This window comes from Ambystoma mexicanum, chromosome 1p (assembly GCF_040938575.1).
Source record: "Ambystoma mexicanum isolate Mex_15411 chromosome 1p, UKY_AmexF1_1, whole genome shotgun sequence".
In the NCBI taxonomy this organism is placed as follows: Eukaryota; Metazoa; Chordata; class Amphibia; order Caudata; family Ambystomatidae; genus Ambystoma; species Ambystoma mexicanum.
The window spans coordinates 16802733-16815552 of record NC_090921.1 but is presented as its reverse complement, the minus strand read 5'-3'; positions in this window follow the sequence as shown (position 1 = coordinate 16815552).

Here is a 12820-nt window from a genome sequence, read left to right as displayed (position 1 = left end):
GCTCTGGTCCAGGCCTCACTCATTCTCTTTTGGTTCACAGCTCATGTTCAGGCCCCACTCATACGCTGCTGGTTCACAGCTCTGGGGCCAGGCCTCTCAGGCACTGTTGGTTCACATCTCTGGGTCCAGGCCTCTCAGGCACTGTTGGTTCACAGCTCTGGGTCCAGGCTCCACTCATGCGCTGTTGGTTCACAGCTCTGGGTCCAGGCCTCTCATGCGCTGCTGGTTCACAGTTCTGGTTCCAGGCCTCACTCATGCGCTGTTGGTTCACAGCTCTGGGTCCAGGCCTCTCATGCACTGTTGGTTCACAGCTCTGGCCCAGGCCTCACTCATGTGCTGTTGTTTCACAGCTCTGGGTCCAGGCCTCACTCATGTGCTTTTTGTTCACAGTTCTGGTCCAGACCTCACTCATGCGTTGTTGGTTCACAGCTCTGGTCCAGGCCTCACTCATTCACTTTTGTTTCACATCTCATGTTCAGGCCCCACTCATATGCTGTTGGTTCACAGCTCTGGCCCAGGCCTCACTCATGCGCTGTTGGTTCACAGCTCTGGGTCCAGGCCTCACTCATGCGCTTTTGGTTCACAGCTCTGGGTCCAGGCCTCTCAGGCGCTGTTGGTTCACAGCTCTGGGTCCAGGCCTCACTCATGCGCTGTTGGTTCACAGCTCTGGGTCCAGGCCTCTCAGGCGCTGTTGGTTCACAGCTCTAGCCCAGGCCTCACTCATGTGCCTTTGTTTCACAGCTCTGGGCCCAGGCCTTACTCATGCACTGTTGTTTCACAGCTCAGGGTCCAGACCTCACTCATGTGCTTTTCGTTCACAGCTCTGGCCCAGACCTCACTGATGTGCTTTTGGTTCACAGCTCTGGTCCAGGCCTCAGTAATGCACTGTTGGTTCACAGCTCATGTTCCGGCCCCACTCATGTGCTGTTGGTTCAGAGCTCTGGGTCCCGGCCTCACTCATGCGCTGTTGGTTCACAGCTCTGGTCCAGGCCTTACTCATGCGCTGTTGGTTCACAGCTCTGGGTCCAGGCCTCACTCATGCATTGTTGGTTCCCAGCTCTGGGTCCAGGTCTCACTCATGCATTGTTGGTTCACAGCTCTGGGTCTAGGCTTCACTCATGCTCTGTTGGTTCACAGCTCTGGGTCAAGGCGTCACTCATGCGCTGTTGGTTCACAGCTCTGGGTCCAGGCCTCACTCATGCTCTGTTGGTTCACAGCTCTGTGTCAAGGCGTCACTCATGCGCTGTTGGTTCACAGCTCTGGGTCCAGGCCTCACTCATGCGCTGTTGGTTCACAGCTCTGGGTCCAGGCCTCACTCATGCGCTTTTGGTTCACAGTTCTGGGTCCAGGCTCCACTCATGCGCTGTTGGTTCACAGCTCTGGGTCCAGGCCTCACTCATGCGCTGTTGGTTCACAGCCTTGGGTCCAGGCTCCACTCATGCGCTGTTGGTTCACAGCTCTGGGTCCAGGCCTCACTCATGCGCTGTTGGTTCACAGCTCTGGGTCCAGGCCTCACTCATGCGCTGTTGGTTCACAGCTCTGGGTCCAGGCCTCACTCATGCGCTGTTGGTTCACAGCTCTGGGTCCAGGCCTCACTCATGCGCTGTTGGTTCACAGCTCATATTCAGACCCCACTCATGTGCTGTTGGTTCACAGTTCTGGGTCCAGGCCTCACTCATGCGCTGTTGGTTCACAGCTCTGGGTCCAGGCCTCTCATGCGCTGCTGGTTCACAGTTCTGGTTCCAGGCCTCACTCATGCGCTGTTGGTTCACAGCTCTGGGTCCAGGCCTCTCATGCACTGTTGGTTCACAGCTCTGGGTACAAGCCTCACTCATGCGCTGTTGGTTCACAGCTCTGGTCCAGACCTCACTCATGCGCTGTTGGTTCACAGCTCTGGTCCAGGCCTCACTCATTCTCTTTTGGTTCACAGCTCATGTTCAGGCCCCACTCATATGCTGTTGGTTCACAGCTCTGGGTTCAGGCCTCACTCATGTGCTGTTGGTTCACAGCTCTGAGTCCAGGCCTCACTCATGTGCTGTTGGTTTACAGCTCTGGGTTGAAGCCTCACTCATGCGCTTTTGGTTCACAGCTCTGAGACCAGGCCTCTCATGCGCTGTTGGTGCACATCCCTGGGTCCAGGCCTCTCAGGCACTGTTGGTTCACAGCTCTGGCCCAGGCCTCACTCATGTGCTGTTGTTTCACAGCTCTGGGCCCAGGCCTTACTCATGCGCTGTTGGTATACAGCTCTGGGTCCAGGCCTGACTCATGCGCTGTTGGTTCACAGCTCTGGTCCAAACCTCACTCATGCGCTGTTGGTTCACAGCTCTGGTCCAGGCCTCACTCATTTGCTTTTGGTTCACAGCTCATGTTCGGGCCCCACTCATATGCTGTTGGTTCACAGCTCTGGGTACAAGCCTCACTCATGCGCTGTTGGTTCACAGCTCTGGTCCAGACCTCACTCATGCGCTGTTGGTTCACAGCTCTGGTCCAGGCCTCACTCATTCTCTTTTGGTTCACAGCTCATGTTCAGGCCCCACTCATATGCTGTTGGTTCACAGATCTGGGTTCAGGCCTCACTCATACGCTGCTGGTTCACAGCTCTGGGGCCAGGCCTCTCAGGCACTGTTGGTTCACATCTCTGGGTCCAGGCCTCTCATGCGCTGCTGGTTCACAGTTCTGGTTCCAGGCCTCACTCATGCGCTGTTGGTTCACAGCTCTGGGTCCAGGCCTCTCATGCACTGTTGGTTCACAGCTCTGGCCCAGGCCTCACTCATGTGCTGTTGTTTCACAGCTCTGGGTCCAGGCCTCACTCATGTGCTTTTTGTTCACAGTTCTGGTCCAGAACTCACTCATGCGTTGTTGGTTCACAGCTCTGGTCCAGGCCTCACTCATTCACTTTTGTTTCACAGCTCATGTTCAGGCCCCACTCATATGCTGTTGGTTCACAGCTCTGGCCCAGGCCTCACTCATGCGCTGTTGGTTCACAGCTCTGGGTTCAGGCCTCACTCATGCGCTTTTGATTCACAGCTCTGGGTCCAGGCCTCTCAGGCGCTGTTGGTTCACAGCTCTGGGTCCAGGCCTCACTCATGCGCTGTTGGTTCACAGCTCTGGGTCCAGGCCTCTCAGGCGCTGTTGGTTCACAGCTCTAGCCCAGGCCTCACTCATGTGCCTTTGTTTCACAGCTCTGGGCCCAGGCCTTACTCATGCACTGTTGTTTCACAGCTCAGGGTCCAGACCTCACTCATGTGCTTTTCGTTCACAGCTCTGGTCCAGACCTCACTGATGTGCTTTTGGTTCACAGCTCTGGTCCAGGCCTCAGTAATGCACTGTTGGTTCACAGCTCATGTTCCGGCCCCACTCATGTGCTGTTGGTTCAGAGCTCTGGGTCCCGGCCTCACTCATGCGCTGTTGGTTCACAGCTCTGGTCCAGGCCTTACTCATGCGCTGTTGGTTCACAGCTCTGGGTCCAGGCCTCACTCATGCATTGTTGGTTCCCAGCTCTGGGTCCAGGTCTCACTCATGCATTGTTGGTTCACAGCTCTGGGTCTAGGCTTCACTCATGCTCTGTTGGTTCACAGCTCTGGGTCAAGGCGTCACTCATGCGCTGTTGGTTCACAGCTCTGGGTCCAGGCCTCACTCATGCACTGTTGGTTCACAGCTCTGGGTCCAGGCCTCACTCGTGCGCTTTTGGTTCACAGCTCTGGGTCCAGGCTCCACTCATGCGCTGTTGGTTCACAGCTCTGGGTCCAGGCCTCACTCATGCGCTGTTGGTTCACAGCTCTGGGTCCAGGCCTCTCATGCGCTGCTGGTTCACAGTTCTGGTTCCAGGCCTCACTCATGCGCTGTTGGTTCACAGCTCTGGGTCCAGGCCTCTCATGCACTGTTGGTTCACAGCTCTGGGTACAAGCCTCACTCATGCGCTGTTGGTTCACAGCTCTGGTCCAGACCTCACTCATGCGCTGTTGGTTCACAGCTCTGGTCCAGGCCTCACTCATTCTCTTTTGGTTCACAGCTCATGTTCAGGCCCCACTCATATGCTGTTGGTTCACAGCTCTGGGTTCAGGCCTCATTCATGTGCTGTTGGTTCACAGCTCTGAGTCCAGGCCTCACTCATGTGCTGTTGGTTTACAGCTCTGGGTTGAAGCCTCACTCATGCGCTTTTGGTTCACAGCTCTGAGACCAGGCCTCTCATGCGCTTTTGGTGCACATCCCTGGGTCCAGGCCTCTCATGCGCTGTTGGTTCACAGCTCTGGCACAGGCCTCACTCATGTGCTGTTGTTTCACAGCTCTGGGCCCAGGCCTTACTCATGCGCTGTTGTTTCACAGCTCTGGGTCCAGACCTCACTCATGTGCTTTTGGTTCACAACTCTGGGTCCAGGCCTCTCATGAGCTGTTGTTTCACAGCTCTGGGTCCAGGCCTCACTCATGCGCTTTTGGCTCACAGCTCTGGTCCAAACCTCACTCATGCACTGTTGGTTCACAGCTCTGGTCCAGGCCTCACTCATTCGCTTTTGGTTCACAGCTCATGTTCAGGCCCCACTCATATGCTGTTGGTTCACAGCTCTGGGTCCAGGCCTCACTCATGCGCTGTTGGTTCACAGCTCTGGCCCAGGCCTCACTCATGTGCTGTTGTTTCACAGCTCTGGGCCCAGGCCTTACTCATGCGCTGTTGTTTCACAGCTCTGGGTCCAGACCTCACTCATGTGCTTTTGGTTCACAGCTCTGGGTCCAGACCTCACTCATGTGCTTTTGGTTCACAGCTCTGGTCCAGGCCTCAGTAATGCGCTGTTGGTTCACAGCTCATGTTCAGGCCCCACTCATGTGCTGTGGTTCACAGCTCTGGGTCCCAGCCTCACTCATGCGCTGTTGGTTCACAGCTCTGGTCCAGGCCTTACTCATGCGCTGTTGGTTCACAGCTCTGGGTCCAGGCCTCACTCATGCGCTGCTGGTTCCCAGCTCTGGGTCCAGCCCTCACTCATGCGCTGTTGGTAAACAGCTCTGAGTCTAGGCCTCACTCATGCTCTGTTGGTTCACAGCTCTGGGTCAAGGCCTCACTCATGCGCTGTTGGTTCACAGCTCTGGGTCCAGGCTTCACTCATGTGCTGTTGGTTCACAGTTCTGGGTCCAAGCCTCACTCATGCGCTGTTGGTTCACAGCTCTGGGTCCAGGCCTCTCATGCGCTGTTGGTTCACAGCTTTGGTTACAGGACTCACTCATGCGCTGTTGCTTCACAGCTCTGGTACAGACCTCACCAATGCGCTGTTGGTTCACAGCTCTGGTCCAGGTCTCACTCATTCGCTTTTGGTTCACAGCTCATGTTCAGGCCCCACTCATATGCTGTTGGTTCACAGCTCTGGGTTCAGGACTCACTCATGTGCTGTTGGTTCACAGCTCTGAGTCCAGGCCTCACTCATGCGCTGTTGGTTTACAGCTCTGGGTTCAAGCCTCACTCATGCGCTGTTGGTTCACAGTTCTGAGTCCAGGCCTCTCATGCGCTGTTGGTTCACAGCTCTGGGTCCAGGCCTCACTCATGTGCTGTTGGTCCACAGCTCATTTTCAGGCCCCACTCATGTGCTGTTAGTTCACAGCTCTGGGGCCAGGCCTCACTCATGCACTGTTGGTTCACAGCTCTGGCCCAAGCCTCACTCATGTGCTATTGTTTCACAGCTCTGGGCCCAGGCCTTACTCAAGCGCTGTTGTTTCACAGCTCTGGGTCCAGACCTCACTCATGTGCTGTTGGTTCACTGCTCTGGGTCCAGACCTAACTCATGCGCTGTTGGTTCACAGCTCTGGTCCAGGCCTCACTCATGCGCTGTTGGTTCACAGCTCTGGGTCCAGGCCTCACTCATGCGCTGTTGGTTCACAGCTCTGGGTCCAGGCCTCACTCATGCGCTGTTGGTTCACAGCTCTGGGTCCAGGCTCCACTCATGCGCTGTTGGTTCACAGCTTTGGTTACAGGACTCACTCATGCGCTGTTGCTTCACAGCTCTGGTACAGACCTCACCAATGCGCTGTTGGTTCACAGCTCTGGTCCAGGTCTCACTCATTCGCTTTTGGTTCACAGCTCATGTTCAGGCCCCACTCATATGCTGTTGGTTCACAGCTCTGGGTTCAGGACTCACTCATGTGCTGTTGGTTCACAGCTCTGAGTCCAGGCCTCACTCATGCGCTGTTGGTTTACAGCTCTGGGTTCAAGCCTCACTCATGCGCTGTTGGTTCACAGTTCTGAGTCCAGGCCTCTCATGCGCTGTTGGTTCACAGCTCTGGGTCCAGGCCTCACTCATGTGCTGTTGGTCCACAGCTCATTTTCAGGCCCCACTCATGTGCTGTTAGTTCACAGCTCTGGGGCCAGGCCTCACTCATGCACTGTTGGTTCACAGCTCTGGCCCAAGCCTCACTCATGTGCTATTGTTTCACAGCTCTGGGCCCAGGCCTTACTCAAGCGCTGTTGTTTCACAGCTCTGGGTCCAGACCTCACTCATGTGCTGTTGGTTCACTGCTCTGGGTCCAGACCTAACTCATGCGCTGTTGGTTCACAGCTCTGGTCCAGGCCTCACTCATGCGCTGTTGGTTCACAGCTCTGGGTCCAGGCCTCACTCATGCGCTGTTGGTTCACAGCTCTGGGTCCAGGCCTCACTCATGCGCTGTTGGTTCACAGCTCTGGGTCCAGGCCTCACTCATGCGCTGTTGGTTCACAGCTCTGGGTCCAGGCTCCACTCATGCGCTGTTGGTTCACAGTTCTGAGTCCAGGCCTTACTCATGCGCTGTTGGTTCACAGTTCTGGGTCCAGGCCTCACTCATGCGCTGTTGGTTCACTGCTCTGGGTCCAGGCCTCTCATGCGCTGCTGGTTCACAGTTCTGGTTCCAGGCCTCACTCATGCGCTGTTGGTTCACAGCTCTGGGACCAGGCCTCTCATGCTCTGTTGGTTCACAGCTCTGGGTACAGGCCTCACTCATGCACTGTTGCTTCACAGCTCTGGTCCTGACCTCTCCAATGCGCTGTTGGTTCATAGCTCTGGTCCAGGTCTCACTTATTCGCTTTTGGTTCACAGCTCATGTTCAGGCCCCACTCATATGCTGTTGGTTCACAGCTCTGAGTCCAGGCCTCACTCATGCGCTGTTGGTTCACAGCTCTGAGTCCAGGCCTCTCATGCGCTGTTGGTTCACAGCTCTGGCCCAGGTCTCACTCATGCGCTGTTGGTTCACAGCTCTGGGTCCAGGCCTCACTCATGCGCTGTTGGTAAACAGCTCTGGCCCAGGCCTCACTCATGTGCTGTTGTTTCACAGCTCTGGGCCCAGGCCTTACTCATGCGCTGTTGTTTCACAGCTCTGGGTCCAGACCGCACTCATGTGCTTTTGGTTCACAGCTCTGGGTCCAGACCTCACTCATGTGCTTTTGGTTCACAGCTCTGGTCCAGGCCTCAGTAATGCGCTGTTGGTTCACAGCTCATGTTCAGGCCCCACTCATTTGCTGTGGTTCACAGCTCTGGGTCCCAGCCTCACTCATGCGCTGTTGGTTCACAGCTCTGGTCCAGGCCTTACTCATGCGCTGTTGGTTCACAGCTCTGGGTCCAGGCCTCACTCATGCGCTGCTGGTTCCCAGCTCTGGGTCCAGCCCTCACTCATGCGCTGTTGGTTCACAGCTCTGAGTCTAGGCCTCACTCATGCTCTGTTGGTTCACAGCTCTGGTCAAGTCCTCACTCATGCGCTGTTGGTTCACAGCTCTGGGTCCAGGCTCCACTCATGTGCTGTTGGTTCACAGTTCTGGGTCCAAGCCTCACTCATGCGCTGTTGGTTCACAGCTCTAGGTCCAGGCCTCTCATGCGCTGTTGGTTCACAGCTCTGGTTACAGGACTCACTCATGCGCTGTTGCTTCACAGCTCTGGTACAGACCTCACCAATGCGCTGTTGGTTCACAGCTCTGGTCCAGGTCTCACTCATTCGCTTTTGGTTCACAGCTCATGTTCAGGCCCCACTCATATGCTGTTGGTTCACAGCTCTGGGTTCAGGACTCACTCATGTGCTGTTGGTTCACAGCTCTGAGTCCAGGCCTCACTCATGCGCTGTTGGTTTACAGCTCTGGGTTCAAGCCTCACTCATGCGCTGTTGGTTCACAGTTCTGAGTCCAGGCCTCTCATGCGCTGTTGGTTCACAGCTCTGGGTCCAGGCCTCACTCATGTGCTGTTGGTCCACAGCTCATTTTCAGGCCCCACTCATGTGCTGTTAGTTCACAGCTCTGGGGCCAGGCCTCACTCATGCACTGTTGGTTCACAGCTCTGGCCCAAGCCTCACTCATGTGCTATTGTTTCACAGCTCTGGGCCCAGGCCTTACTCAAGCGCTGTTGTTTCACAGCTCTGAGTCCAGACCTCACTCATGTGCTGTTGGTTCACTGCTCTGGGTCCAGACCTAACTCATGCGCTGTTGGTTCACAGCTCTGGTCCAGGCCTCACTCATGCGCTGTTGGTTCACAGCTCTGGGTCCAGGCCTCACTCATGCGCTGTTGGTTCACAGCTCTGGGTCCAGGCCTCACTCATGCGCTGTTGGTTCACAGCTCTGGGTCCAGGCTCCACTCATGCGCTGTTGGTTCACAGCTCTGGGTCCAGGCCTCACTCATGCGCTGTTGGTTCACAGCTCTGGGTCCAGGCTCCACTCATGCGCTGTTGGTTCACTGCTCTGGGTCCAGGCCTCTCATGCGCTGTTGGTTCACAGCTCTGGGACCAGGCCTCTCATGCTCTGTTGGTTCACAACTCTGGGTACAGGCCTCACTCATGCACTGTTGCTTCACAGCTCTGGTCCAGGTCTCACTTATTCGCTTTTGGTTCACAGCTCATGTTCAGGCCCCACTCATATGCTGTTGGTTCACAGCTCTGGGTTCAAAACTCACTCATGTGCTGTTGGTTCACAGCTCTGAGTCCAGGCCTCACTCATGCGCTGTTGGTTTACAGCTCTGGGTTCAAGCCTCACTCATGCGCTGTTGGTGCACAGCTCTGAGTCCAGTCCTCTCAAGCGCTGTTGGTTCATAGCTGTGGCCCAGGCCTCACTCATGCGCTGTTGGTTCACAGGCTCTGGGTCCAGGCCTCACTCATGTGCTGTAGGTTCACAGCCTTGGGTCCAGGCCTCTCATGCGCTGGTCGTTCACAGCTTTGGCCCAGGCCTAACTCATGTGCTGTTGTTTCACTGCTCGGGGTCCAGAGCTCACTCATGTGCTTTTGGTTCACAGCTCTGGGTCCAGACCTCACTCATGTGCTTTTGGTTCCCAGCTCCAGTCCTGGCCTCAGTCATGCGCTGTTGTTTCACAGCTCTGGGTCCAGACCTCACTCATGCGCTGTTGGTTCACAGCTGTGGTCCAGGCCTCACTCATGCGCTGTTGGTTCACAGCTCTGGCTCCAGGCCTCACTCATGCACTGTTGGTTCACAGCTCTGGGTCCAGGCCTCACTCATGCGCTGTTGGTTCACAGCTCTGGGTCCAGGTCGGTTCACAGCTCTGGGTCCTGGTCTTACTCATGCACTGTTGGTTCACAGCTCTGGGTCCAGGCTCCACTCATGCGCTGTTGGTTCACAGCTCATATTCAGGCCTCATTCATGTGCTTTCGGTTCACGGCTCATGTTCAGACCTCACTCATGTGCTGTTGATTCACAGTTCTGGGTCCAGGCCTCACTCATGTGCTGTTGGTTCACAGCTCTGGATCCAGGCCTCACTCATGCGCTGTTGGTTCACAGCTCTGGTCCAAACCTCACTCATGCGCTGTTGGTTCACAGCTCTGGTCCAGGCCTCACTCATTCGCTTTTGGTTAACAGCTCATGTTCGGGCCCTACTCATATGCTGTGGTTCACAGCTCTGGGTTCAGGCCTCACTCATGTGCTGTTGCTTCACAGCTCTGAGTCCAGGTCTCACTCATGCACTGTTGGTTTACAGTTCTGGGTTCAAGCCTCACTCATGGGCTGTTGGTTCACAGCTCTGGCCCAGGCCTCACTCATGCGCTGTTATTTCACAGCTCTGGGTCCAGGCCTCACTCATGCGCTGTTGGTTCACAGCTCTGGGTACAGGCCTCTCAGGCGCTGTTGCTTCACAGCTCTGGCCCAGGCCTCACTCATGTGCTGTTGTTTCACAGCTCTGGGCCCAGGCCTTACTCATGCGCTGTTGGTATACAGCTCTGGGTCCAGGCCTCACTCATGCACTGTTGGTTCACAGCTCTGGGTCCAGGCCTCACTCATGCACTGTTGGTTCACAGCTCTGGGTCCAGGCCTCACTCGTGCGCTGTTGGTTCACAGCTCTGGGTCCATGCTCCACTCATGCGTTGTTGGTTCACAGCTCTGGGTACAGGCCTCTCAGGCGCTGTTGGTTCACAGCTCTGGCCCAGGCCTCACTCATGTGCTGTTGTTTCACAGCTCTGGGCCCAGGCCTTACTCATGCGCTGTTGGTATACAGCTCTGGGTCCAGGCCTCACTCATGCGCTGTTGGTTCACAGCTCTGGTCCAAACCTCACTCATGCGCTGTTGGTTCACAGCTCTGGTCCAGGCCTCACTCATTTGCTTTTGGTTCACAGCTCATGTTCGGGCCCCACTCATATGCTGTTGGTTCACAGCTCTGGGTACAAGCCTCACTCATGCGCTGTTGGTTCACAGTTCTGGTCCAGACCTCACTCATGCGCTGTTGGTTCACAGCTCTGGTCCAGGCCTCACTCATTCTCTTTTGGTTCACAGCTCATGTTCAGGCCCCACTCATATGCTGTTGGTTCACAGATCTGGGTTCAGGCCTCACTCATACGCTGCTGGTTCACAGCTCTGGGGCCAGGCCTCTCAGGCACTGTTGGTTCACAGCTCTGGGTCCAGGCTCCACTCATGCGCTGTTGGTTCACAGCTCTGGGTCCAGGCCTCTCATGCGCTGCTGGTTCACAGTTCTGGTTCCAGGCCTCACTCATGCGCTGTTGGTTCACAGCTCTGGGTCCAGGCCTCTCATGCACTGTTGGTTCACAGCTCTGGCCCAGGCCTCACTCATGTGCTGTTGTTTCACAGCTCTGGGTCCAGGCCTCACTCATGTGCTTTTTGTTCACAGTTCTGGTCCAGACCTCACTCATGCGTTGTTGGTTCACAGCTCTGGTCCAGGCCTCACTCATTCACTTTTGTTTCACAGCTCATGTTCAGGCCCCACTCATATGCTGTTGGTTCACAGCTCTGGCCCAGGCCTCACTCATTCTCTTTTGGTTCACAGCTCTGGGTTCAGGCCTCACTCATGTGCTGTTGGTTCACAGCTCTGAGTCCAGGCCTCACTCATGTGCTGTTGGTTTACAGCTCTGAGACCAGGCCTCTCATGTGCTGTTGGTGCACATCCCTGGGTCCAGGCCTCACTCATGCGCTGTTGGTTCACAGCTCTGTGTCCAGGCCTCACTCATGCGCTGTTGGCTCACAGCTCTGGGTCCAGGCCTCACTCATGCGCTTTTGGTTCACAGCTCTGGGTCCAGGCTCCACTCATGTGCTGTTGGTTCACAGTTCTGGGTCCAGGCCTCACTCATGCGCTGTTGGTTCACAGCTCTGGGTCCAGGCCTCTCATTCGCTGCTGGTTCACAGTTCTGGTTCCAGGCCTCACTCATGCGCTGTTGGTTCACAGCTCTGGGTCCAGGCCTCTCATGCACTGTTGGTTCACAGCTCTGGGTACAAGCCTCACTCATGCGCTGTTGGTTCACAGCTCTGGTCCAGACCTCACTCATGCGCTGTTGGTTCACAGCTCTGGTCCAGGCCTCACTCATTCTCTTTTGGTTCACAGCTCTGGGTTCAGGCCTCACTCATGTGCTGTTGGTTCACAGCTCTGAATCCAGGCCTCACTCATGTTCTGTTGGTTTACAGCTCTGGGTTGAAGCCTCACTCATGCGCTTTTGGTTCACAGCTCTGAGACCAGGCCTCTCATGTGCTGTTGGTGCACATCCCTGGGTCCAGGCCTCTCATGCGCTTTTGGTTCACAGCTCTGGCACAGGCCTCACTCATGTGCTGTTGTTTCACAGCTCTGGGCCCAGGCCTTACTCATGCGCTGTTGTTTCACAGCTCTGGGTCCAGACCTGACTCATGTGCTTTTGGTTCACAACTCTGGGTCCAGGCCTCTCATGAGCTGTTGTTTCACAGCTCTGGGTCCAGGCCTCACTCATGCGCTTTTGGCTCACAGCTCTGGTCCAAACCTCACTCATGCACTGTTGGTTCACAGCTCTGGTCCAGGCCTCACTCATTCGCTTTTGGTTCACAGCTCATGTTCAGGCCCCACTCATATGCTGTTGGTTCACAGCTCTGGGTTCAGGCCTCACTCATGTGCTGTTGGTTCACAGCTCTGAGTCCAGGCCTCACTCATGCGCTGTTGGTTCACAGCTCTGAGTCCAGGCCTCTCATGCGCTGTTGGTTCACAGCTCTGGCCCAGGTCTCACTCATGCGCTGTTGGTTCACAGCTCTGGGTCCAGGCCTCACTCATGCGCTGTTGGTAAACAGCTCTGGCCCAGGCCTCACTCATGTGCTGTTGTTTCACAGCTCTGGGCCCAGGCCTTACTCATGCGCTGTTGTTTCACAGCTCTGGGTCCAGACCGCACTCATGTGCTTTTGGTTCACAGCTCTGGGTCCAGACCTCACTCATGTGCTTTTGGTTCACAGCTCTGGTCCAGGCCTCAGTAATGCGCTGTTGGTTCACAGCTCATGTTCAGGCCCCACTCATTTGCTGTGGTTCACAGCTCTGGGTCCCAGCCTCACTCATGCGCTGTTGGTTCACAGCTCTGGTCCAGGCCTTACTCATGCGCTGTTGGTTCACAGCTCTGGGTCCAGGCCTCACTCATGCGCTGCTGG